This window comes from Simochromis diagramma, unplaced genomic scaffold, assembly GCF_900408965.1.
Source record: "Simochromis diagramma unplaced genomic scaffold, fSimDia1.1 OVJJ01000486.1, whole genome shotgun sequence".
NCBI classification, from domain to species: Eukaryota; Metazoa; Chordata; class Actinopteri; order Cichliformes; family Cichlidae; genus Simochromis; species Simochromis diagramma.
In genome coordinates, this window is record NW_024387047.1 from 1,764,321 (window position 1) to 1,790,824 (window position 26,504).

The following is a 26,504-nucleotide window of genomic DNA, read 5'->3' on the forward strand; positions in this document are numbered from 1 at the left end:
CGGTAAACTCAAACAAAACCCGGCAGTCTGCTCCGTGCAGACAAAAACACCAGTTCACCGGCGCATCCTGAGGCACAAAATGGGCACACAGACCGTTTGTGGCCCCGATGCCCTCTGTTGCACGCTGCCCAGTTGTGCCCTAATATAGCCTCATAACACTTTTTTAAGACAGGCGGCATGTTCCTAGGGCAGCCTTTAATCAACTTGTTGTATTTCCATCTACTGGACCTCAGTGTTTCCAGATACCAACTGTCAGTTTCTGTGGTTTTAAAGGTGGCAAAAACAGGAATTAGACCTTTAAGGTACACTGCTCACACCAGGAAGTACACAATAAAAGTCACCTGTGCATCTTTTCAAGATATTTGGTTTAGAAACTCTGGTGATGACAATGTAAGCTATGCTACAGCTCAATTATAACAAGCAGCAAAGAGGCTGTAAATATAGGTGGACACAAATTACAGTGTCACTCATTGTTTAGTAAAGTCCCTTCCCGTAAGTTTAAGCTCGGCATTTTGGCTATCAGGTTTTTTTAATGATTTTTTTTAAACCACGTTATATGAAACAGGTTAGTCTAACTGAGAAATTTAAAAAAATGGCAATCAAGTTATTTTTTGGTTATTTAATAATAATAATAATAAAAAGAATATTGTACTCACAAGTATTCAGTGATGAGTCTGTAACAATGTTTTCCAGCAAACTGATTAATTGTCATAAACCTAGAAATAATCTAGTAAAGCTATCTTGATAGCAGTGGACATCGCTGTTCTGCCAATCGCATATTATACGTGGCTACTACATGCACGCATTACGCCAAAGGCAGAGGAGATGAGATCTCTTAGGTGCTCGCATACCATTCAGGCAAATAAAACACATATGCTTTATCATCTGAGATGGCGTCCCCGTTACCAAAGATGCAAAAACACAAATGAAAGAGGCAACGCTACCTGCAGACTAGACATGAGACCCATCTGTCTCTAGACAGTTGACAACATGCTGGCTAAACATTATCCAAGTTAATATTCAAAACTGCAGTTTTGTTTGATAACATTTTTGCATCGTATAAGAGTTTATTTGCTATATACATGTCCGAGTCCAACAATGCAAGATCCACTTTAAGAAATGTATCACTAACTGCAGCTAACAGAGGCTAACAGCAGCTAACACTGGCAAAAGCAATTGCACTTATACACTGAATTACTCCCTCATCCTGCCAACGAAGCTAGCCAGCCAATGATAGTATCAGCTGATACTAACAGCTCCACACCATTTTCCAAATGTGGTTATGTTTAGTTTGAAAAGAAGAAAAAGAAAACAAGAATCTGATACCTAAAATGGCACATCAAGACTTTAAACCAATTTGTGATGCCACCGCAGCTATGTTCGTCTTTTCTTTACAGTCTTCATTTTAGAAGCTCCCTGAGCTCTGTCTTGTGCGGCTTACATCATTCTTCTCAGGCTCGTACATCTCTTCACTCAATAACAAGCTCTGGCTCGTAATTAGCAGATATTCAATGAAAATTTCATGACACAAATTCTAAAATTTCACTCCTATCAACTTTCTAGTTCTTTCTCTTCTGTATACCAGATTATAGGACATAAGAGTGAATGACAAACAACACTCCAAGGTTTTGGGGTCTCTTTTCTCTCACAACTCCAAAGACATCACAGTTCAATACACAATCAAATGCTTTTGCTTCTGCGACTTTTTACACAACTTCCATTGATTCCACCATGTAATGTTCCACTTGCTTCATTTATAATTCTGGCATAACAGGGTCTAAATTCATGCTTAGATAAGTGCTGAGAGACATACAAAGTACAGTATTATTTAAACAAACTTGTTCAATGATTCAGCACTGAAGAACTTGTGGAAGCAACAGATCAGACAGACAAATGGTTATTTTTGGCAACAAGGATGTATCCTATTGTTTCTTAATCATGCAAACAGACCCGAATGAAGCCCCGGCTGCTGTACAGATAACCAGTGGGTTAGCCAGGGTGCATACGTAGTTTCTGTGGTGAATGGAGATCTGATTTTAGTAGCGCGTTCATCTCTCTGGACTCTGAGTTGACTCATGAATGCAGAGCAGCGAGGAGGGATGGCTCTAAATAAAGATTTCAGGTCAAAAACAGGAAATGGCTCAGTGAGCAGGGAGGGCAGGGCCATAGCAACACCAACTGGAGAGAGCTGCACCCACAATATCCCTCCCTCCCTCCATTTATCTATTTATTTCTCCTTTGCTCTTTTATTTCCCTCACTGAGTAAAAGTTTTTGCTGATGCCTTAACCTTAATTTTCTTCCTGTGCCTCTGTTTTTGTCTCTCCGATTCTACATATTTTCCTGCCATTCAATTATTTCATTTTTTCCGAGGTTCTCATGTCAGACCAGGAACTAGATAACTTACTCATCACATATCAGGTTGTGTGTGTGTGCGTGTGTGTGTCCGTGTGTGTGTGTGTGTGTGTGTGTGTGTGTGTGTGTGCGTGTGTGTGTGTGTCCGTGTGTGTGTGTGTGTGTGTGTGTGTGTGTGTGTGTGCCACTATAACTGTGAACCTGACTCACGGTGAGTTCACTGGTCCAACTCAACACCCAGCGCATGAAGCTGCATCCATCCATCACCGCGCTTTCATCCATCACTGTGTTGCACCTTTGGGTGGTAACACAGGGATTATGGCAGTCACCAGAATTAGATCACGAACATCATGTTCCATTTATACTCAGCAGGACAACACGAGGTGCATTTTCATATCATCAGGCTCTCTAAATTCATACAGACACATGAGCTGAAAAATGCCACCGAGCACAACAGTTGATTCACACTCATGTGTCTGTTAATCATAAGTGCCGTTGACGTGAACAATGTATTGATTATGTCCTCAGTTGTGTATTTTTCTTAGTAATACAGGAAGTATCACAGCAACTTCCAACCATCTGCTGGTGACTTATTCACTGAAGTAAATGCGGTCCTGCATGGCAAGCAGTCTTGAGTTTAGTTGCTGTGTTAAAGGCACATTGCTGTGGCTGCTGAACACTTTAACACCTCTGCTACTTGTATTACTACAACCATTACAACAACAGCCTACTGTACATTTCCAGTTATTACTGCTACAATTGCTGTTACTACTACAAGAGTCCATCTGATACTTCATTTGCTTATTTTAGGTGGGTGGAAAAGTCTGATATTGATATATCAAATTGTAAGTGTTTGGTTGTTTATCTCTCTGTGTTAATCCCGTAATGGACTGCCAACCTATCCAGCATGTAGCCCACCTTTCACCCTATTTAAGCTGGGATAGGCTCCAGCAATTTCCACCAATGTACATCACAAACTAGTGAAGACTGTGAAGACAACACCTGTCTTCACACCTTTAACTGATGCTCTACTGAATGTGTCACAGCTACAAATGTGGAAACAGTCAGATTTGTGCATTTGTGTTTCTAAAATTACCCTCTGAATGCATTATATTCTATACACAAGTTTTCCTGCATAGAGACAAATGCGATCAGTCGCTGTCACTATCAGCCTACTGATATTTGGGTCAGCTTCCAGAGTGGGTGAAAAAGAATCAGGATAATAAGGATAAGAATTTCGATTCTTGTGAATGGAATTCAGCTGGATGGTTACAAACGAACTGTCATTTTGAGTTATTTTTAATTGGTCTTCAATAAACAAACAAATAAATACTAAATCTTCAGTGCTTTTTTCATTCAGCGACTTAATAATTAACTCAACAATGATATAGTTTTTGAGTGCGTCATCTGTCGTCACTAATAGGCTGTATATAAAAGATGGAGATGGGCACTGTGAGGTCAACCATTGGTTTGTTACGTTTTGCTGTGAAGCCTTGAGCTGAGTGTTTCCACCATCGCCCTCTTCACTTTTTGAAACTAAAGTCAAGAGGAGATCTGACTATAAACGCAAATCTTGTGATTGATACACTAAGTCGTTACCAAATTAGATAACAAATTTTTTTTTGTGTTGTTATAATAAGATGACCATCAAAATTTATTAAGACTTGAACATTTAAAGGGCGTTTTTTTCTGGGATCATATAGCAAGAGAGCAAAGGACTGTTTTCTCAGAGACTTCTACAAAACCTGCGGGTTTTTTGCAACCACGGTATTCGCCCCCTGCTGGTCATTAAAAAGAATGTAGGTTCAAGACACTTCTGCATTGGGTTCGCCCTTCACAGGTCAATGCCAGCTTTAATAGCCAGTGCATGAACCAGATGTAGTTATATGGTAATTATTACATCTTCTATAAAATATAATTCATATAAAGACCAGTACCATTGCCCCTTGATCGAACAAGCAAATGGCTTGTGGTGAACTACATTACAGTGCTAAAATACTTTGTCCCCATTGTTTGTTATCGTAAAGGATTATTACTCTGTCATCCCACACAAGTGGACCTTAATCTAATGTCAAAGTACTTGTGATTTACTGTAAAGGGATTGTGCAACAGAATGTTTACGTTCTATCACAAGTGGAAACTACACCGCTGATCATCTTTGGTTATTCTTCTCCCCTTTAAGTTTACGTCTTAAAATGAAGAAGAGTAAAACCAGCAGAAACATCTGTGTGTGCTGACAGATTTGGGGTGGGTGTGTGAAGAGAATATTATTAACACTATTAGACATGGGTGTGGCACACAGGCCCAACATGGAGAAAACATTGGGGTGGGGGGAGCAGGGAGGGGAAGGGCTCCACACCAAAAAACACCCATCTGCTTTCTTTCCCATTCTCCCTCTTTGTCTCTACCTCCTCCTCTTCTCTCTCATTGTCTCTTTGCCCCATCTCTTTATCAGAGTCCACCATTGCCCCCTCTTTGGCCCAGACACAGCTGTTACCTCGGTCACGTGCATACACACAAAATCCTTTATCCCTGATGTGATATATCCGCAGTTAGTGGCACAATTTTGTGCTATACAGTCTAAACTGATATAACTGCCCACACAAAGGTGGACAGAGCCTGTTCCTCTCTCTCTCTCTCACACACACACACTTCATCATCTTTTTTCTTCTCATTACATTGAGACTTCAAACACTTGTTAAGTGCCTTGACTCATGCACTTCAAAAGGGGAAGTACAAGTAAGCAAGGCGACTCGGCCTCCTACAGTGCTTCCATTTTAGTCGAATAAGCTTCCAAAATGCAGTCATGGCGCTTAAACTCCCTGATGGTTTTTCTTATAATGCTGGTGATCTGTGCACGCTACTGTGACAGTCAATGGCCGGGTATGTCTGCCGATGTTATACGGAGGCTGTCACAAGCCAAATGAGCATTAATGAGATCTACAATTAATGGCATAGTCAGAAGAGCATTAATAAAATGTTGAATCTCCGAGTAGAAAATTTAGGAGCCAGTCTGTACTGCTGTAAGAGTGCAGCAGGAAAAAAATACACGAGTACGAGCAGGCTTTTAGGACTTGTTGCACTGCATCCTACTGTTCTTCAATCACAGAGCAACCCTCACATCAAAAGAGAACACAAATCTTTAGGCCTCTCACATGACTTGAAACTGCAATCTCATGGTTGACATGACCCAATTATATCATTACGTATCCACAGAGATGACAAATGGGGCTTTTCAGTCTTTTTAAGCCTATGACTTGACTGCACTTGAATTACTGCGCTGTTGCTACATAATAAAAAACTGTTGTCTAAATATGATAAATGTGTGCTTATCTTGGGACAACAAGCTTCTGTACACCGTGACCTTTACAAGCTGCTTTCATTAAAGAGCTCTTCCCTTTATCCTTAGGATAAAGTTTGTTATCTAAACTAAATTGGACAATTAAGCGGTGATCCCGGGTAAACAGTTTATTTCACGATTACGGGATTAATTATCTTGAGATACTGTAACTCAGAAACCACAGCTGCCACTGGTTTTAGTGCAAAAGCTGAGATGTCAGGTTTTATAGCTACACTGTTGGCCAAGCAGTCCAAATCAGTTTCATTCATGAAAATAGACTACGTAGGCTTAAATAAAGATGAGCTAAAATATGTAAAAACATTTAATAATAATTTAAAAAAAAGAAAAATTCAAAAATTCAAATGAAATTAACAAAAATTATCAGGAGAAAGTGAAGACTTAACAGCTATGATGTTGTGTAAACGATTATGAGAAGGCTATTAAAGCTAACCAGCAAGCGTTGAGTATTACCACTTTATACCTTGAGACTGGATAGTGACTCATTAAGGTGTTCATTCTGAAAATGCAGTTAAACAGGTAGTGGATGAAAGTACACGCAATGATGGGGAAAGTTCTCAGCTCTGCAAAGGACGAACAGGAGAACTAACCAGCTCGGGCTGGATTTTAGCCTTCCACCAGCATCAGGATGGCAACGAGGAGTCCAGAGGAGATGGTTCAGTTTCTCCATTTGGTCTGAATGGATAGTTTCCTCACTCACATCAATGGTGGTTTGACAGGTGTCGCAATAAAATAAACTATAGCTGATCGCTGTGTGGTAACTAATTAAAGTCACTGAACTTAGAAGTCACTTAGAGCAGCGGTCCCCAACCCCCGGGCCACGGACCGGCCCGTGAGTCATTTGGTACCGGGCCGCGAGAGTCTCAGGTGTGAAATTTATGGTTTTCAGGGTTTTTATCGTAAACTCGGTTTCCCTGGGTCTTTTCCTGTGTTGTATATGTGTGTCATATATTGAAATAAATATTTACACGTTACCATAGCGACCAGAGAGCATTAAGGGGCAGAGAGGAGGACTTTACTCTCAATGTTGTTGCCGCATTTCAGGAAGACGCTGCTAATAAAGTTACAGAATTACAAAGTTAATTTGCGTTTATTATTATATTTACAAAATACCACAGTTTTTGTCTTGGTCGAATTATTTTATTTTGTTGTATTTATCCGCGACACCTTAATGGCCGGTCTGTGAAAATATTGTCTGACATTAAACTGGTCCGTGGCACAAAAAGGTTGGGGACCGCTGACTTAGAGCATTTTGCTGGAATTGTTCTGTGTGGAACGCCTCATTCAATAAGTTTATGCTTCATTCTTGTGGTTTGAATTCTATTATTAAAAAAACAAACTACAAAACTCATGGATTGATTCGTTGGCTACTCCATCATGCATATCAGAGTATCTGAGGACAAAATACTGATCCCTGAGTTTCTGCCAATGTGTGTACATAAATGGGTGGATACTAGTAAGCAGTGATGGGAATAACGGCGTTACAATTAACGAGTAATCTAATTACTATTCCTATCATTACAACGCCGTTATCGGCGCAGTCGCGTTACTATTTTTCAACAAACAGACGGTTGAAGCTGTGTTCAGCTTACCGCATCTTATATCAGTTGCACGGAAGTAGCTGTAAGTAATCTGGGCGCTACAGCTTTAAGCAGCTGTGCGCTCCCGACAGCGGCAATCACTTTCTGGCAGATGATCACTTTTTGGCACAACACCTGGAGCTAATGGGGCAAAACAGTCGCATGAGTGCTGCTGTTTGACTGAGGAAGAATAAAGTAGTCGTGGTAAGCCAATCACATGACCACTTCAAGATGACAAAGCAACAAGGTGACATATACCAGTTTATAAATTGTGTTGATAGGCCACGTAAAACCAGAGTCATGATAAACAATATATATGCAGAGTTTTTGCTTATGAGCAAACAAAAAACAGCCCGTTCGTGTTGGTGGAAAAATGCACCGTGTTGACCAATCAAAAATGATATGGCAACATGACATTTGGTTGTTTAGGAAGAGGGGAAAGTTTTAGGAGTGACGGCGAGAGAGAGAGAGAGAGACAGCAGAAAAAGAGAGAGAGCGAGTTTTGAGATGTGAGAGATTTGTGACGTTTAGCATGTTTTCTTGTGTAGTTAGTGTGCAGTGTTGTGGATAGTTTTGTGTTGTGTGTTAGAACAATGAGGCGACTGCTGTCTCCAGGTAGAAACAGGAGCAGTGATACACCTGCTTCTGTCAGACCTGCAGGTATCAGGCTGTGATGTTCTCCTTTATAGTGGACAGAAATTAATTTTTTGGAGCGGCAGAAATAATTTGTGTGGCGTCTTATTGATCCGAAGAAGTTGATTCTGTTCATCTGGACGTAGCGTTTCACTCCTGCTCCAAAATTCAACACGGCAGTGATCAAAACACAGACAGCAGACAGATGCATCCATCTTTTATATACAGTATTTAGAGCAACAGAGACACCATCTAGAAGAAGTTACTCTTCACGTTATACTTTTACATTTGTTCTCGTTCAGCTGTGATTGGATAATTCAGGCTATTTCAACCGGATGGTTTCACATCCCGCCCATTAGTCATGCAGTGAGATCAAATCCGCACACCTCAGGCTGCTGTGAATGCAAACATCTGCTCATAACGGTCTGATTTCTTCCTTCTCTTCATATTGCCATTCTTAAAAGTCAAGTTAGTCATGTTCTATTACTGTATGCACTCTCTATACTGTATACCACGTTTTGGCTGGAAATTGGTATTTTTATTGGCAAATCAAGATAATCCTCCAGTTTTTATGAGCGTTGTGATGGAAGGGTCAACCAGACTATATTTAATATATTTCTTATCGTCATATTTCCATCACCAAAACAATCAAACATTTCCTGCTAATAGGCATGTCTAATATATCTCTTACCTCTGTGCCATAAAGCTCTACTGTTATTCCAAAAATTGTAAAAATTAATTTTTATTATAATGGTTTATTACAGTAGACTTAAATTACTTAAATTAGACTCAATTACTGCTGTAAATATCTAACCAGCCTACAGCACGCAGTACTGTCAGCGTTAATCCACAGCAGAAAAAAGCCACATTGGTAAAAACTGCAGTACCTCAGTTTCAGGAAACAATTTCTGCTTTTTTATTCCTTTTTCTTTAAAAATAAAAAATAAAAAATTCAGATCTTAAAGTATTAATTGCGTTTCATTAAGAGGAGTAAGCTCGAGGTTGAGATCCAAGAGCACGGTGACCATTTCTTGTAAAACAGACACTTTTTTTTTTACTTTTTCAAAACACAAAATGCAAAGTATGATCTTTAAATAAAAGACATTTCCGAGTTGCCATTTTCCCAAACAAAATAACACCGCTTTTTTATTTTCTGTCCAGTGACTGAAGAATTCCGAGCGACAGCTCTATAAATAGAAAAGTTAGGTCGCTCTGCACAAAACTTTTCATCTTGCAAAGAGAGGGCTTGTGACTTGACTTGAGCATGGGTGAGAGAGCCATACAGAAAAACAGAGACAAAGAGAAAGAAAGGGAGGGAGGGAGGTATGTTTATTCACGACTGCTGTAACGCCTCCAGTGTCAGGTGACTTACAGGAAAGAAGTTGTTGTTCTCTCTCCCTCTCTCTCTCGTTCTTGCTCTGTTTCTCTTTCATTTGGGAACTTTTCTCTGTTTTCCTTGTTTCATAACTTCTGACATGAATTGTTTTTCTCTCTCAAGTCCCTGACTTTACTGCCCATGTCCTATAACGGATTAACAAATCAGAGTACGAATGCCAAAAACAGGCAAGAGGCAGATTACCAAAATTATATATGATCGTGGACTTAAAGCGAAGTTGAAAGGAAAATAAAGCCATTATTTGAGGCTAAAACAACTATTTTAGATGTATCTTAGACTGTACTCAGTTATGTGTTTAATGAGGAGTTTCCCCAACCCTTTAATGTGTATGTGTGTGTGTATACCCATCCATAGCAAACCAGTGAGTGTGTGAGTGTCACACATTCCAACAGAAAAGCTTACCATTAGTAGTTAGGACACAGAAACCTCTGTCCACCAACTGAAAACACTGAATTCAGTCAGGGGTTAGCTCTAGCATGACTAGTCTGAACAAAGTTCTAAGTACAGAAAATAGCAGCTGATGTGAGAAATACTGAAAGTGATGGCAGTCATAGCAGTAAACGTGTTAGTCATAGTAAAAAGAGGTGGAGTAGTAATAGTAAAAACTTGAGTGTTATTGCTTTTACCAACTCACTGCAGTGTCATTTCATGTGTGAGTGAATTCCTCCCACATGCATATCTTTGACGCTTTGCCTCCAACAGTAAATTCTGCAGCATTTTCTTTCTTTCCTTTCCTTTTTTTTTTTTAATGCACTTCATGTCAAAGCAAACTGCACTGAAAACTCTGTGGGGGGATATTGTAGCTGAAAACAGGAAGGTCATTAATCTTCGAGAGAAAGCGAGCTGACACACAAGTCAGGGCACACAAGGAAGCAGCTTTAGAGACTAGCAGCTAGTAGCTATACGGCCTAGCTGGTTATCCATCTTTCTTTTTCTCCCGATTTTCTGCTACCAAGCAGCTTCATTTTATGCGCCCCTATTCCTTCCAGTCACGAGATCCACAGAGAGATATTCTTCCTCTCTGGTGTAGCTTTTGAAAAACCAGGATGCACTCGGAACAATGTACAAAAATAACAAGCAAAACAACGGTGATAAATTTACCGCTTAACACCCAACAAATCGCCGGGGGACTTGCCTGGGGGTTAGGGTTTCGTTTTTGCCACATGCAAAAATGGGCACATTTTGACAAACTTTTCTGTTAAAACAGGGGTGAAACATAAGGCCTAGGGAGCCAGAATTGGTCCCGCAAAGACTCCAATCAGGCCCACTGGACAACTTTGGAAAATGAGAAGGAGGGCATCAATTTTGGACTTTTTAACTGTATGTCAACAAATTTTACACCTAGTTAACAAAAACCTCCCCCACAGCCATTCATATAAAAGCAATGAAGTAATAGACAAACATTTAAATTACACAAAAAAATCATGTGTTTTCACTATATAAGTATACAACAAAAATGCTGTACTATAGAATAATATGTAAAACAGTAACAGTAAAGTATCGCATTTTATGTGGATCATCTATTTTATTTAACAAAAAAATTCTGCTTTGTGATTACAGGAAAGTCCTTGCAGTGAGCTGCATTTAGGCATTTATTTCTTACAACTTAAGACCAGTGAGTCATGCTGACAGGTTTCTTTCAGTAACTAATTCAGCATTTCTGTATTGTGTAAAAAAAAAAGTCTTTTTCCTACATTGAGATACCTCCAGGATTAAATGAGCAGTTAAACTTCTTTACACTGACAGAAAGAGGAGTTTCACTGGTCCGGCTCGGCTAAGATCAAAGTGGGCCGTATTTGATTCATGAGGTAAAATGAGCTCCCTCTGACATCCGTCTGTTAAAGGATTTTCCATTTGGGTGTTCCAAAGAGACAAAATTATTGGAGACAGATGGAGATTAGCCTAACCCTACCTCTAATCCTAGATGAGTTGCCGGTGACTCGTTCAGTGCTAAGACATTGGAAAAAAAAAAGAAATTTCTGCCTTACACTTGTTTGCCACTGTCATCCAGACAAGTGTCAGTTTACTTTCATGTCCGCCTGAACTCACATGAAAACTTTGAAGTGAAAGCTGAAGGACAAAAGTCACGTCCACAACATCAAGATGTTACCAGTTCAGTATTCCTGGGTGTTCCTGGGTTATCGCATTAAATAACAGCCAGAAACTTAACAGAGTTCCTTCTACTAATATGAATGTGATGGACGGCCATGGTTATGAAAAACAAAAATCACACACTTTCACATCTCCTTAACAGACTCCTTAACACCCCTCACACCGCTTTGATTAAAATGTGCTTCTTTGGTTTTCAGTTCACACGATACACTTCCATCAGCAAAAATGCCGTCATATTTAGATGTTATAACAAAGTCTTTCACTTCAATTCAATTCAATTTTATTTATATAACACTAAGTCACAACAGCAGTCGCCTCAAGGCGCTTTATATTGGAAGGTAGACCCTACAATAATACATTCAGAGAAAAAAAACCCAACAATCATATGACCTCCTATGAACAAGCACTTTGGCGACAGTGGGAAGAAAAAACTCCCTTTTGACAGGATGAAACCTCCAGCAGAACCAAGCTCAGGGAGGGGCGGGGCCATCTGCTGCGACCGGTCGGGGTGAGAGAAGGAAGACTTGTACACTTTTGTACACTTGTACAATACTGTCTTATTTTGTTTTTGGTCACACAGCACTGCAGTTGCAAGCCTGGTGAAAACCCTCACCGAGCCAACGGAAGCATCTTAAAATCACCGCTGTACACTCGTTTCCGTGACACCTGTGTGACACTGACAGAGAACAAAACAGAAAGTCACAGGGTGAGCTCGAGGTGTCAGAATATGAGTTTCGTCTCTTACAACCAAGTGGACTGACGGCGTTTAGGGAGACAAAAGGTGGATTCTTGTACTGTTCACTCCGAACAGTGCTGTTTTCTGAAAGTCCAAATTTCCCAAATCTCTCCAGGGATCATTTATTAATCGGTTTACTGGAATAATCTGGCAATAGGAAAATGTTTGCTGTACCGACAAGAAAAAAAGTGCATCAGAACTGTGGTTATAGTAATCCATCCTCAGTAATCTATTACTTCTTTCCGTACTGCTGCCCTCCTACACCAGACCAGACTGGCTGAGTCAGCTCCACTGCTCTATCACGATTCAGCCTGACACACTTTCCCTCCCTCCGTCTCTCCCCCCCAAATTTCCTTCATGAATCTCTTCATTCATCCTGAGCTGGTTCAAAACTTCCTCGCCTCTCCACTATTGCTGCGAGCCTCTTTCTGTTTCGCCTGATTGCGTTTGCTCCTTTTAAATCTCATGCAGAGATCCTGCGTCCACATACTCTACGGTTCTCTCCTCTTTTTCTTCCCCCCCAAACCTCACCATCTCTCTCCATCCCTCCCTCCCTGCTGGCTGCCTTCAGGGTAGCAGAAGGGAAGTGAATGGCTTCAGCCCTCCCAGCTGGTCCCATCACCCAGCAACCCAGAGCAAAACAAAAGAACACACACACAGAAACACACACACACACTTGCACACAAGCCTCCAAACAGACAGGCAGTGTACACACACGCACGGGTTCACCGGCAGATGAGTCTGCATGTTCTTAGACACATGCAGACAGATATGCAGATGTATGCACACACCCACACACACCCACCTTTGCCCTCACAAACTCACATCTATAAACATAGCCAGCCAGCCAGCCAGCCGTCCCCTGCAGACTCCCACCCATCATCCTTTCGTCCAGTCCCCCACCCATCACCCATCGTCCCCTTCTCCCCTCCCCGGCACCTTCTCCAGACACCCAGTCCTTTGTCCACATTCTGCTCGGCACATACACACAAAAAAGACATATTTGGGGGAAAACAGATGAACATGTGTTGACCCCCCTGCTCCCCTCCCACAAAAAAGAAGTCGACACAAAGCACATTCACACACATGCATAAAAATTGCGTTTGAGCAACAAAACAGAGCTCAGTTGTTATCTCAAACTCTGTAAGTAGTCTTGTAGCAAATCACAGCTCCAGAAACCTGCATGATCATGATGTGTGTGTGTGCACTTTAAGCCAAACTGCCAGACATCCTCTGCAATATATCATAAGTGTGCAGGTCGGCGCATTCCAGCAGATATGTTGTGATTAAGTCTCTGACTACTCTGTTTGTTTTTCCACTGCCTGATTCTTCTGCCTGGCCTTTCATAGTTTCACCGGATGACTTCTTACAAACCCCAGAGAAGAACTAGCAACTTAAATGCGCCTCTGTTAGAAATGAATATGATGCAAGCAGAATACAACTCAATGGGAAATCAGCTTTTATCATCAGTGAGATTTTTGTTGTCATGATCAAAGTTAACGACAAAGTCAGGGTCACTTAATATCTGATCGTGGCCATGTTAACCCACCAGGGGGCCCTGAGTAAAATGTTCTTTTCAGAGTTTTAATGTAAAAAAGTGTTTTATATGTGTAGTCGTCGTAAATATATGGATCTACAAGGTTAGTGCATGTTTATAACTGTACTACAGCACACCATCTACAACTGTACTGATGCTGAGGTGGGATCACAGTTGAACTGTGTTTTACACACAAGCCAAAGCTTAAGGTGAACAGATGAAGTGAACAACAATAATTACACAATAAAAGTGGTCCAGGATACCCACGTGATGGCGTGTGAATAGTTGTTTCCTGTGCTGGATGTGGTAGAAAACAGGCACATATAAAGGACCTGAGTCACAAGAGCCGTGTCATCATGACCATCTGATCTGAGCAACTCTGAAGCCCAACTTGGTAAGCAGTAGTCACAATCCACCGACAGAACAAAACATAACATAATAATGACAGGGAGGGTTTTGCTACTTGAAGACTTTACCGTTTCCTTTGAGTTAAATGAAAAGCATTTCATGCATGATCTGCAAGTTTCATTCTGAATCTGCGTGCTATGTCAGCAGCATGGCGGTGCTCAGGTCAGCACTGTTGCCTCACAGCAAGAAGGCTGTTGGTGCAAACTCGCCTTGGTTCTCCCCTGATATAGCTGCGAGCTTTTAGAAAACACAAAGGACCGACATTCAAGCGGAAACATTTCCCTGACTATTTCGCATCTACACCGGGCGTGGAAGTAGATTAAGTACGGCTGGGAATTTTACCCAGGTGTTGATCCACCCTTTAGTGTGGATGGCTGTAAACTTGCACCTTCATAAAGCTGAGGACTAATGGTGTCAACGAATCATGTGACACTGATAATAATGGAAAGATGTTCCTGGCTCCTATACATTTTTGGTTGCTGAGCTGGTTAGCAGTTGACACAGAAAGCCCCTTGCTGTACTGACTTGTATCTGCAACAATAATTCGAAAGTACCGATAAACATTTAGTGAAGATGGGAAATTGTTCTGACCTTCAGGGTGACGCTTTACAAATCAATGCAAGCTCCATGGTCCATTAATGGAGATGTCTTGAACTTCATGCAAATGATAGGTGTCTAGGTCACAATGAAACCCATGCCCAGTATTTCAGGTGGACTCCATATATGTGGGCAGACTGTCAAAACAGGTAGTAGTCTTTCACAATGAGTCAGCAGTCAACACAACTCATTTACCGCCCTATGATCTGTATGAGCACACCCTAAAAAAACCCCAAGAGGAAAACTGGGGTGATGTGCGACATCAGATGTGATTCAGTCATTTACTTAATGAGACTGAATGAAAAGAAACACATGCACACTCACTCAGCTGTCTGGTAACACCAAACCAGAAGCAGACACAGCATTGAGGACGTAGACGATAATATTTACATGAGATGGAGCTAAAAGTTGGATGTTGACCTTGAAAAGAAAGGTTTGACCAGATAAATCGGACTCAGACTATTTCATGGCATATGAAAGTTATTTTCAGAGCTTTGAGAGTTTCCTTGTCTTTCCCAGTGGATCTCGTTGTGCTTGGTTTTCATGACTCATCATCGCTTAATATGAATACGAATGAATATTGAATATGGAACTAGTAATTACAAATGTTTATATAAGAACTGAAAAGCTAAGAAAAATGTCCTCCTTATTTTTCTACAAACCTCTACAAACCTTTAAAAAGGCTCAGTCAGGACAGGATCTTATCGTATATCCCATTTTTTCCATTTTCTCTTTTGTCCAAAACATGAGCACACAAACACATTAGCTGCAGAAAGCCAAAGCAGCTAATTATAGTGGACAGGTCTAGCGGGGGGACTAAAATAGAGCTGTTTGTGCAACAAAATAAAATCTGTCTTCATAAAATCAGGGGGAATGCAGTCAAAGCAATGACTGGAGGGGGGAAAAACACACGCACGCACAAAGAACGGCCTGCTAAATATTTAGTTTAACTTTCTCCTTCACCATAGCAATTGTGAGCCAAACCAAACCTGTAAGAAAAATGCTTTGCTTCCAACCTTCTTCAGCCTAAACCGCTGAAACAAACAAACTACCACAGAAATGAAATGAAGTGAGATGTTTTGGAAGCACCACAACATGGAAAATCTGAGAATGTGAGCTGCTTCTTGAGGCATGGGAATGTTAAATAGGAAGGGAAACTGGGGAAAATGACTTGACTGAATAAAACCAAGACTAATCTGGTTCAATCCTGTCCGAGCACACTGTTCATGCACAGTTCTGGCAGCAACTCTATAGATAGATAGATGTAAGGAGGACTCTTCCATCTCTAGTACTTTATAGTTGGCTGGACAGCTCTGTTCACCCTGCACACAACAGAGCAAAAAATGTAAAAGAAAAAAGGGTGGAGGTGGGTTGCAAAGTGGCTTGCAGAAGAAAAGCAGGATAAAGCAGCTTAAAACAGCACCCCCATATGCCAAATATAAGTGTTGCTGATTGTGACTGAGCTTGATTTCATGGCCTAGCTGAATTAACCACCAGTTTACCACCAGTCAGGCTCAATCCAGTCCACCGGAGACCAATCCAATCGGTTGGGGTTGGGCTAATCAGTGTGGTTTGACTCATCTTTAAAGTGTCCACTTCAGCCCAGTCCAAACCAGTATGTCCCAGTCTTGTCTACAACAGTCTTAATCAAATCCCTTTGTGGCAATCTGGCCCAGTAAACTGGCCCAGCACCAGTTCCAGCAGTAAACACGAGGAAACACAATACAAGCCAGAACAAACACCTGATCACACACAAATGCACACACACACACACACACACACACACACACACACACAAACTGTCCTTATTCAGCAGAGGGATGTGTTTGCTTTCCTCCTCATTAATTATTGAAAAGAAAAATCCATCCAATAGCTACGAGTCATGAAAACCAGCTTCTGCCACACAGACACAAAAACACACAAACACACACAAGCAAACCTAAAACACGATATGGCTGCGGCCCAAGCTGAATGTTGATATTAATTGCAGGCACAATTCCACAGTCAACACAGTTTAAAATCAGGTGATTATTGCGACCTGTCGTGATGCAGGTGTCCATTTAAAACCAACCACATGGTTAATTATCCAAACAGTAACGCAGTTTCAGTTTTACTATTAGCAGAGAAATATTTGACAGCTTAGAAAAGCAGGGAGAGCTCATGTGAAATTCTTTGCAGCAGATACCGTCCATCCACGCAGCCACTGATTGGTTTTATCACACTAAAGCACGTCTTACAGCGCTCCCAGATATTTTTAGACATCTAAATTGAGAGATGTGAGGCTAGGATGCTGCATGGGGTCGAACCGACAGGTGCGTACTCATGATCAGAAACAAAAACAACGGGATTTTAGTTATTGTAGTTCGGCCAACTTATCACGGTCAGCAGTTGGAGCTGCAGCAGTGGCTGTGACACACAACACACAGAGGCATTAAGCAACATAAAAAAAGATAACAAAATTTTTAAAAAGCTGGCTGAGAATCATCAAGTTTTGAAGTTTTCTTCAGTTTGTCAGTAACTTAGCGACAACCAGCTTTGTTTCTCCAGGAACAACTACCAGCTGGTGCCAAAAAATGTGATAGGATAAAAAAAATAATACCAGTAACAAAAACAGATATGAGAAAAGCATTAAGCGGCCAACTAGCAGGTAAGGACCTTAATCCACTAAACAATGTGAGACATGCTGCAGAATAAGACCGCTTTCCTGCTTTTCACTTGTTTAAAGCGTTCGCCTGACCAGCTGCATGAGTTTGCTACCCAAAGGATACGCTACTGGCTTCCACACGAGTTTTAAATTATGGCGTTACACACATCATCATTCAGTCAAAGGCCCAAACAGTAATCTCTCCAAATGCTACTCTGCACCACTGACACAGATATCAGCCTCCTGAATGGCAGCCAAGCTGACACAGCACTGTATAACAAAGTATATAATCATTAGGCCGTAATCATACAGTGACTGGAAGCCAAATATCCCAGTATCAGGGCTGGCATGTTAATGCTCCCTAACTGATTCGACTCATTTGCCATGCTGATTTGTTGTCCAGTTCCAGCTCAAAGCTTTCTGCAATCCTGTGTTACTGATCGTCCTGTAGGCTAGTGAGAGGAGGCTACAGACGGTTAACAATACAGAGTTTGTACACACTTTTAAAGAGAGTGTATATACTTAGCATACCCTTGTAATATCTTATGTTTCAGGAGGCAACATGCTTTTAATGTCTCAGCAAACACTTTGAGTGAACACATAACATCTCAGCACACACCTTTGCAGATGGAGACTGAATGATTAACGAAATGTTTAAAGTACGACTGAACAATGAACACAGTCCTGCTCAACAGACATATTCATCTGCCAGACTCTCACAAAAACACAAATAATATAAATTGTAATTTAACTTGTTTGAAGATAGGATTCAAAATCTTAAAAGGTGTGTTTTGATATCACACAACTGTGTAGGTTTCACATTTTGGTGGAAGAAGATATGTGAACCTATATACATTTGAATTAAGGTTCATATAATTATTTATCATGGCGCTGATTATCGTTTTAAAATACTCTTACCTGGAGCCAATAAAATTCAGCTTACATACATCAAGTTCCTTAAAGGTCAGCTCACTGATTCATTGGCCAAAGACTGACAAAAAGTCTTATACCTGCAAATTTCTTAAAGCACTTTTAAAAAGAAAATACAGCAGTCTTTCTTTAAAAGTAAATACCCAGAGAGTGAGCTGCCTTGGTGGAGGTGTCCGCCCTCTGAGACCTTCTTGTTGCTATAATGCATCGTCCTTCACTGGACCATCTTTGATTAATTTGATTCAAGCCCATCATGTTTTCTTCCTCTTCTTCTCATTTCCTAGTGTATACGTAAATGTCAACAATGCAGTACTTCTGTGTGCTCAACCCTAACAGCCACCATCGCATGATCATGGTCAGAAAGTCCAACGTGGGCACATGGAACTTATTTCTCTGATCATTGCTGTCATCATCGACACATATCACACACTCACAGAAGAAGCGCCCCCAACCCCACTCCCCTCATGACTCCCCTCTATGGTCTCTGCAGTTTCCCCAGGAGAATAATGCAGCTGACACAGAGCCCAACACACTCAGTCTCACTCCACAGCCTACAAAGTCCAAATCTGCTGCTAACAACTTGGTGCTACAACCCTCAGGCAGAGCCTTTGGACATAACTTACACCTATTCAATGTGGCTGATCTCTCTCGCTCTGACTTTGAACAGTTAGTCTTCGTTAAACAGCTGACTCCAGTCATTCCTATCGTGTTTTTCTTGCTATTAGCTCACTGGCCAGGTCATTGCAGTCCTCAATAACTTTCAGCTACAGCGAGTCTCTCGTACTGCAGATGAATCAACTTCAACTCCAGCATCATAGCCTGCAACTTTATGGCTTTGGTTCTGTTCTTGAGCTCCACTGTGAGCAACAGCACTGCTCTAAGCAGAACCGGCAGCAGGTGGAGACCTGCTTTATGTTAACAACAATGACTACAGAGACCAGCTGCTGTCCAAAATGTTGGCTTTGTTGTCCATAAGAAACACACTTGGGAGACAGAATACTAATAATTTATTACTTGTCCCGAGTTCTTGGTTAATAAATTACTTCTATCTGAGAACCTCAAAGGTCCGCTGCTGTGGCTGTAGGAGAGTCTTGAAATCTATTATGACGTAACTGGAAATGGAACTGGCGATCTTAATCCTAGACCAGCGGTCACCAACCTTTTTTGCGCCACGGACTGGTTTATGTCCGACAATATTTTCATGGACCAGCCTTTAAGGTGTCACGGATAAATGCAACAAAATAAAACTAGTACAAGTACCAAAAAAGTACCGTGTGTTATTTATTCATAACACACGGGAAAAGACCCAGAGAAACCGAGTTAATTATAAAACCGATTAAAAAATGATGCTAAAAACTGATTTTAAAAAACACCTGAAGACCATGAATTTCACACCCCAGCCTCAATTATTGCTGCCCGGTACCAAACGACTCATGGACTGGTACCGGTCCGTGGCCCAGGGGTTGGGGACTGCTGCCCTAGACCATAACCTTCTAATCCAGTAAGAGTCGCGGAGTGAGTCGTGCATTCAGGAAACAATGTGTGCTCAAAAACGGGACCTGTTCGGATATTAGGTTATTTTTGCACTCTACTAGAGCAGCTCTGAAAAATAATAATTTACAATATCGAGGAGAAAGCCCTTCAGTTCATCCCCCAGCTAAAATAATCAGTTTTTAGCTCCTCCTCCCTTTAAGCTCCCTTTATTCTGCCCAGCAAAAGATTTGAACAGGAAATGGGCGGAGCTGTGTGCCAGAGATCACCATATTAGGGATATCCCTTTTCTGTGACATCACACAGAGCATAAGTTTAAAAAAAAGCTGTTTGAAATACAACATTTAGAGCAATCTCAAGTATGAGCTTCTGGCTAACAGGGATTACCTGCACTTACACTAACCTCATTATCTGAAACCTTAGGCATATCTAACATGAGCGGCCACAAACAGCACAATAGGTCCCCTTTAAAAAGAATATATTTATAGGACACTTGACTAAGGTGTTTACTGTACAACATTTTCTGATCATAATCTTTTCATTTCAGACAATCATCGCACCAAAAAAATTGTAGAACAGTAAACTAGTTCTGAAAAACATGCTGGTATTCATGCAGCATGATGAACCGAGTGTGTCAGAGTCGACCGCATTACGTTAGCATCGAGCAGCATTCTCGCTGTCTTACAGAGTAGGAGGAAGAGTGTGTGTGGGAGGGGGTATTCCAACTGAGTACATGATGTAACTCAGCGTAGTATACAGGTAGTGGAGCAATGAGTCAGTGTGCTAGGGGATGCAACATGATAACCTCCCAACGAGTCAACATCTGTGCAAGCGGCTCAGTTAGGAGCTCCTTATTTTCTCAATGGACACTGGAAATCTGCTCTTTACATCTGTCTGTCTGTCTCTGAATGCAGTTGTTGCTCCTGTTAAGAGGCCTGCTCTGCAAATGCTCCTTCTCTGACATCTGATCCCCTCAGTCGTGTGTGTGTGTGCGTGTACAGTATGTGTCTCCGATCTCTGCTTGTTGCGTCTTGTTTCCTGAGGATCTCTGAATCCAGCACAATGCTCCCTCAGTTATTAGATCCTAAGTGCATTGCGATGCACGTCGTAAACATGCTGTAAGCGTAGCAGAAAACAACACCGACGCTGGTGTAATGCTGTAACACAACGCGCTTTTACCACGAGGTCTGTTCTGGGAGTTAAAATACAGCCTCGAGTTACAGTATTTTGTCTCACGACATTTCAACGCTAACTCTTGCACACAGACAAGCCCCAACGTTAAACCACCCCCTGATTTTTTAAATTCTCCTCCCATGCTGCTAAAACAGCTCTGACCCATCAGCACATGGACAAGAGACCAGTGGGCACGTTCTGTGGCGTCTAGCACACAGACGTTCCCTGGTGCCTGTGACATTGGCAGGAGTTAAAAACACAGGAATGTGGGGTGTTTTGAGGTTCAGGGAACATCTGCGGCTGTCCTGTTGGTGGATGGTGGATTCAAACCCAGGGCCTTATTGCGCCACCATGTTGCCCCTGCTCTGTTTGGCAAATATGAAATTATTCCACCACTGAAATTCTTGTCCGGTTTTCTTTCCTGAACATTTCCTGACTTTACAAGATCTCAAAAGATAAGAAAAAAAGGCATGCAGCATTCACACAATGAAGCCTTTATCGCAGCTTTACACATTCCCACACTACAAACTTGAAAAGCACATCCATGCCAATAAAAGCCTCTTAAACACATCAAAGTATCAAATATCTAAAATAAAATCTCCTACGATTGCCACTCTTTCTCCCTGTAATGTTGCACAGTTGATCTGTTGGTTTAAAAACATTAAAAATAAAGTTGTATCCGCGTCAACATGTGAGAAAGAAAGAAGGAATGAAACAAGAAAAAGTTGCTGTTTGTTTGAATAATGAAAAGGAGGTCAGTGCCTGAAGGGGCGGGGCGATGGTGAGCGCTCTGTTCAAAGTAAAAGCACTAAAAACAAAAATGCAGAGCTGCTACACAAACACACACACGACTGCTGACTGTGGCGATGGAACGAATGGTAAGGCAGCAAAATGCAAGTGTGTGTCTGTGTGTGAGTGTGCGTGTCTCCTGTTTGCACCTGCAAACCTGTAAGTGCATTTTATGGACAGCAGTCAAACACTTACATCACACACAAGCGCTGCCACCATGAAACGCAGCAACAAAAGAGAGACGTTTTCATTACAGCTTGACAATCTGTGTCGAGTATGTTTATGTCTGTGTGTATATAAAGGATGTTGAAGGTCCTAAAGCGTGCACTGGCCCTTTAAGATGATCTTCACTACATCTGCTGAAGGTCATTAAGCTTAACACCAGAAATATTATGGAACAGCTTGAGATTTGTTCTTAAGATTGAGACTTTCAAATTAGTAAATCACAGACAAAGCACGGATGGGCATTTTCATCAGTGTCATGACCACATTATGACTTCCTTAAAAAAAAAACAGCAGCCACTGATTTGCCTTTTAAATATAGCTAATATCTGTTTGTATAAAGATTAGGCTTCTAATAGTGTCCAAATGTTTATGTTGCTGCATAGCTAGACCTCAAACAGAGACATTACAGGGACACTGAAGGACTGAGCTGCAGCTTCCCCCACTATTGAAAAACATGCTCGGTTAATACTATAATGACTGTGACAAAGCATTTACAGAGAACTATGTTAGCAGAGATATTTGCTATCTGCAGAGTTTGTCAGATTGATGGTTTTTATGCCTTTTGTGCAAAAGTACATCAGTCTAAATCAGGGGTGTCGAACTCCAGGCCTCGAGGGCCAGTGTCCTGCAGGTTTTAGATCTCACCCTGGGTCAACACACCTGAATCAAATGATTAGTTCATCACCAGGCCTCTGAGAACAAGACATGTTGAGGAGGTCATTTAGCCATTTAAATCAGCTGTGTTGGATCAAGGACACATCTAAAACCTGCAGGACACCGTCACGCGAGGCCTGGAGTTTGACACCTGTGGTCTAAATACTACAATACCCATGACCTCTAGGAGCCAGTGCTGTGGAGAGGCAGCCAATCACAGCTGCTTAATTTTATCGCATGAGATTAAAAAAAAATTCAAAACTGATTTTGATACACAGACTTAATTTCCTGACAGAATCTGAAGAACCCAGTTGTTCTTGTGGAAATGCAAATAAGGATTTAAGTTAACTTTCTTACCAGGAAGTTTTATTTGCACAACCTTACACCGTTGACTTTTTTTAATTAAAAAAAAATTATAAATACTTTGTAACACCATTGTTAATGGTTTGATGATTGAATCAGATGATTTTGATGGTAATCCAAGCTGTAGAGGCGCTCCAGCTATGAGTCACCTTACATTTTCTGTGGGAGAAATGAATGGGACTTTACTGCTGGATCAGGATTGCCCAAAATAGCAGCCACCACTTTGCAACTCTATAGCAACAGTGAGGCAGATCAAGATAAGCAAACTTTAAGTTCTATGGTAACACTGCAATGAAAAGCACTCTGTGAGTGCCTTCATTGATCCATTTCATTTGTAATTTTTGCAGTTAGAGCTTATAGTTAGCTTTCCAAGACAAGGAAATGATCTGTGGGTGCTGAAACTGATCATAGCCAATATTTGCTTGCTGAGACGTAGCTGATATGAGCGGGAGTCCAGAATGGCATTCAACAAATGGCAGTTTATGCCCACAACCTTGCAGGAACATGATCTGCCCCACTGCCTGCTGTCTGACTGACCAGTGAGCTCCATCCACCCTCCAACCTGTTCAGGCTGAGTGAAACACGTTCCATATTACCAAGCTTAATACAGCATTTATGCACACAGACTTTTGGCATAAGGTCAAGGGTTCACAGGATAACCCTGCTTACTGTATAGGGGGAAAGTAGAGGGGATACCTGCTCCCTGTTAGAGCCAGCACAGTGCAGTGGAGCAACGCCAGTCTTGCTGAGGGATTATTGTGTGGTGATGCTATCATCACAACCACTCTCCCACTGTCTATTTATAGTTCACAGAGCTCTCCCTCCCTCTCTCTCTCTCTCTCTCAGTCTCTGTCACATTCTCCATACTGAATGCCAAATGCATTAAAAGCAGAAGGTCAGGAAAAACAGAACCACTAACCAGTACTTAGCGGTTTGAGCCTCAGAAACAAGTACAACACCTGTCCTCTGTCTTACACAGATTTGTACCCTGAGGTTTGCAGACTTCTTATGTTCACTTCTATGAGGCCAAGAATGCAACTTTCACCACTGGAGATTATGACACATTTGTAGGTCAAGATTTCTGCAGCTGGGAGCCAGTTTAGCTCACAGGGTGAGCAGGTGATGCTGCAAGGCTAAACGTAGCAGCCTGAGTCTGACTCCGACCTGTGGCCCTTTGCTGCTCGTTTTCCCAGGTCTCTGCCTCTTCCTGTCTACTCTTCTACTCTTGACATGAGGACAGTCAAAGAATCCTAAGTTTGAAGTGTATGGAAGAATTACAGTTGACCAGATCTGACTAGTGATTATATGCTTTTCTGATCTAACCTGTTAACATATACCAGGTCATTAGTTACCCATGTTGTGTTGCAAGTAAGGGGTAGAATTTGTGTTTGGATATCATACAACCCCAAGAAAGAATTTTTTGCCTGCTTGGACAGCAGGAACATCTTTTAGTTTCTTAACATCCACAGAGTCACCGCTGACCTGTTTAGGGTTGGAGGTAGGTCCACACCTTCCTCTTTAAATGGAATTTTATCCCAGTAGAAATGCATGTCATTTTTTATGTAGCATGTGGCTTAAAGGAAACCCTGACCCCATCCCTGAGTGGCTTGCTGGATATAAAGAGGCAAAGTTCATTTCCATAATGACTTAAAACACCTGAACAGATAAGTGTCCAGAGGACTTTCAAGTTAGCCGCTCAGTGGTGAGACTTGCTTCTGGAAGGGCTTTGCATCTGTTCAGTGTGGCTACTGAAACGTTTTTGGCCCAAAGCGACTCCAGATTTGATCATCAAGGTAGCTTTTAGCAACATGGTGTTCTCTTACTGTGACGGTCAGGTTCATGATTATACTAGATCAGGAATTTCTGCTTTTTAGTGTACTGCAGGATTGTAAGTACAGCAGAGTTTTGAAAGTAGGGAAAGCGACAGCTCATGCTGGACGATTTGCTGATTTTGCCTGCCAGACGGGCCACAGTGTCTGAGACCCAGGCTGGGAACACTGAAGAACCACAGCACCTTAATCTGGATTAGCTGCTGAGTTAGAGGCCTGGATGCTTGTGTAATCCCTCTGCCAAAGTTCCACCAGCCAGCCCCGCATTGGCCATTTGACGGCAGGAGTGTTCATTCAGGCCGGTCAGCCCGGGCTGCACTCAGATATGAAGGTCTATGCTCCTAGTGAGCAATGATGATTTAAAATACCCAATAAACATGATCCTAAACACGTGTTTCTTCCTTCGGTTTGACATCGACGGCACATAAATTATAAATACATGTGTATGAAGTCCAGGCACGAGGGAATACTCTGCCGCACTGGAGCAGCGCAGCCGCGCAGCGCGATCTGCCTGTCAGTCAGTCAGTGCTGGTGTGTGAGAGCTTAAAGACAACTCGGTTATATAATGAAGGCAGTAGCAGAACAGCAAATGAGCGCTGATTCTGTGTGAGCGTCAACTGAGAACACCGCGGTGAGTTCCTCCAACTCCAGAAGAATCAGATCTCCCTGAAAGCCCTTTAAAACTATACCCCCCCCCCCCCCCAAAAAAAAGTTCCTGTGCTCCCTTCATGATTAAGAACTTGAAGTGACGAAGTGACGCCTTTTGATTAAACTTTTTAAACACGCAAAAATTACAATGAGCGATGTTTCATTTGTCAAACATAGGCCGATTTCAAGAGCATCGTCATTTCACACGTAAAACACATCTGCGCGCTTGACCTGTTATGCATTATCGTTCAGCAGCATGTTCGCTCCAATAAATCGCTATTTTTCCAGTGAAGTTTGGCGCTGAACTGTCTACGCGCGTTATGATCGTGCGTAACGGGAATTCCACGCTGCGCTTTTCCACTTCTGACAGCCTCTGCTGATGTACACAGGCAACGTACTTGCTCCTTCTTTGAACCAGTTTATGATGGGTTATTGTTTTTTTTCTTACAATGCTGAAAGCTACTTGTGGAGATGTTTAAGGTGTTAAAGATAAGAAGACTCATAGAGATGGAAACATAAACACAAAAATACATCACTTACGATCACAACCAAGAGGAGCCCCAGACAGCGAGTGTCTGTACAAGAGTTCATGATGCAGTTTCAGACACTCACCCTGTATGGCAGATCCGTCCAGCACGGTGCTGAAGTAGAAAAATGGATTTGAAAAAATGGACTCTGAAGCTTCTGTGATGGGAGAAAGGTCACACGGCCAATGCCGGGATGTCTAATTTCTGTTCTACCTAAAATCTGGTGGACTACGTACGGGCTCAGTCCAACGTCTCCAATGTCACACAGACCGCCGCCAATGCGAAGTCTTGTAATATCAGCCAGCCTCGTGCTGCATTCAAGTGTCATGGGACAAATAATATTCTTTGAATTCTGCTCCTGAACGAAAAGAAATCACTCAGTGTGGAGGTTCAGTTGCCTACGAAAGCCTATTAAACATATTATACATGTGGTTCATAACACGGAGATGTGCTTTGTAAAATTCGCCATGTTTCAGTCTGACTTTGAGTCTCTTTATCAGTCATTTGTTCCTGAAGTCCGT

General features: G+C 41.7%; 1 protein-coding gene across 3 annotated transcripts in view; it reads right to left on the reverse strand.

Moving 5' to 3' along the window:
* The window catches only part of sertad2b (SERTA domain containing 2b), a 40,872-nt gene extending 14,596 nt beyond the window's left edge, over positions 1-26,276 (reverse strand). Inside the window, exon 1 of one of the 3 annotated variants that reach the window (XM_040044702.1) lies at positions 26,069-26,276. The gene's annotated coding sequence lies outside the window, so the exon portion shown is untranslated. Of the gene's footprint in view, positions 1,924-1,950; positions 2,447-26,068 lie in introns of those variants that run through there. The other 2 variants (XM_040044703.1, XM_040044701.1) reach the window with 2 other exon arrangements.
* Positions 26,277-26,504: the final 228 nt, after the last annotated feature.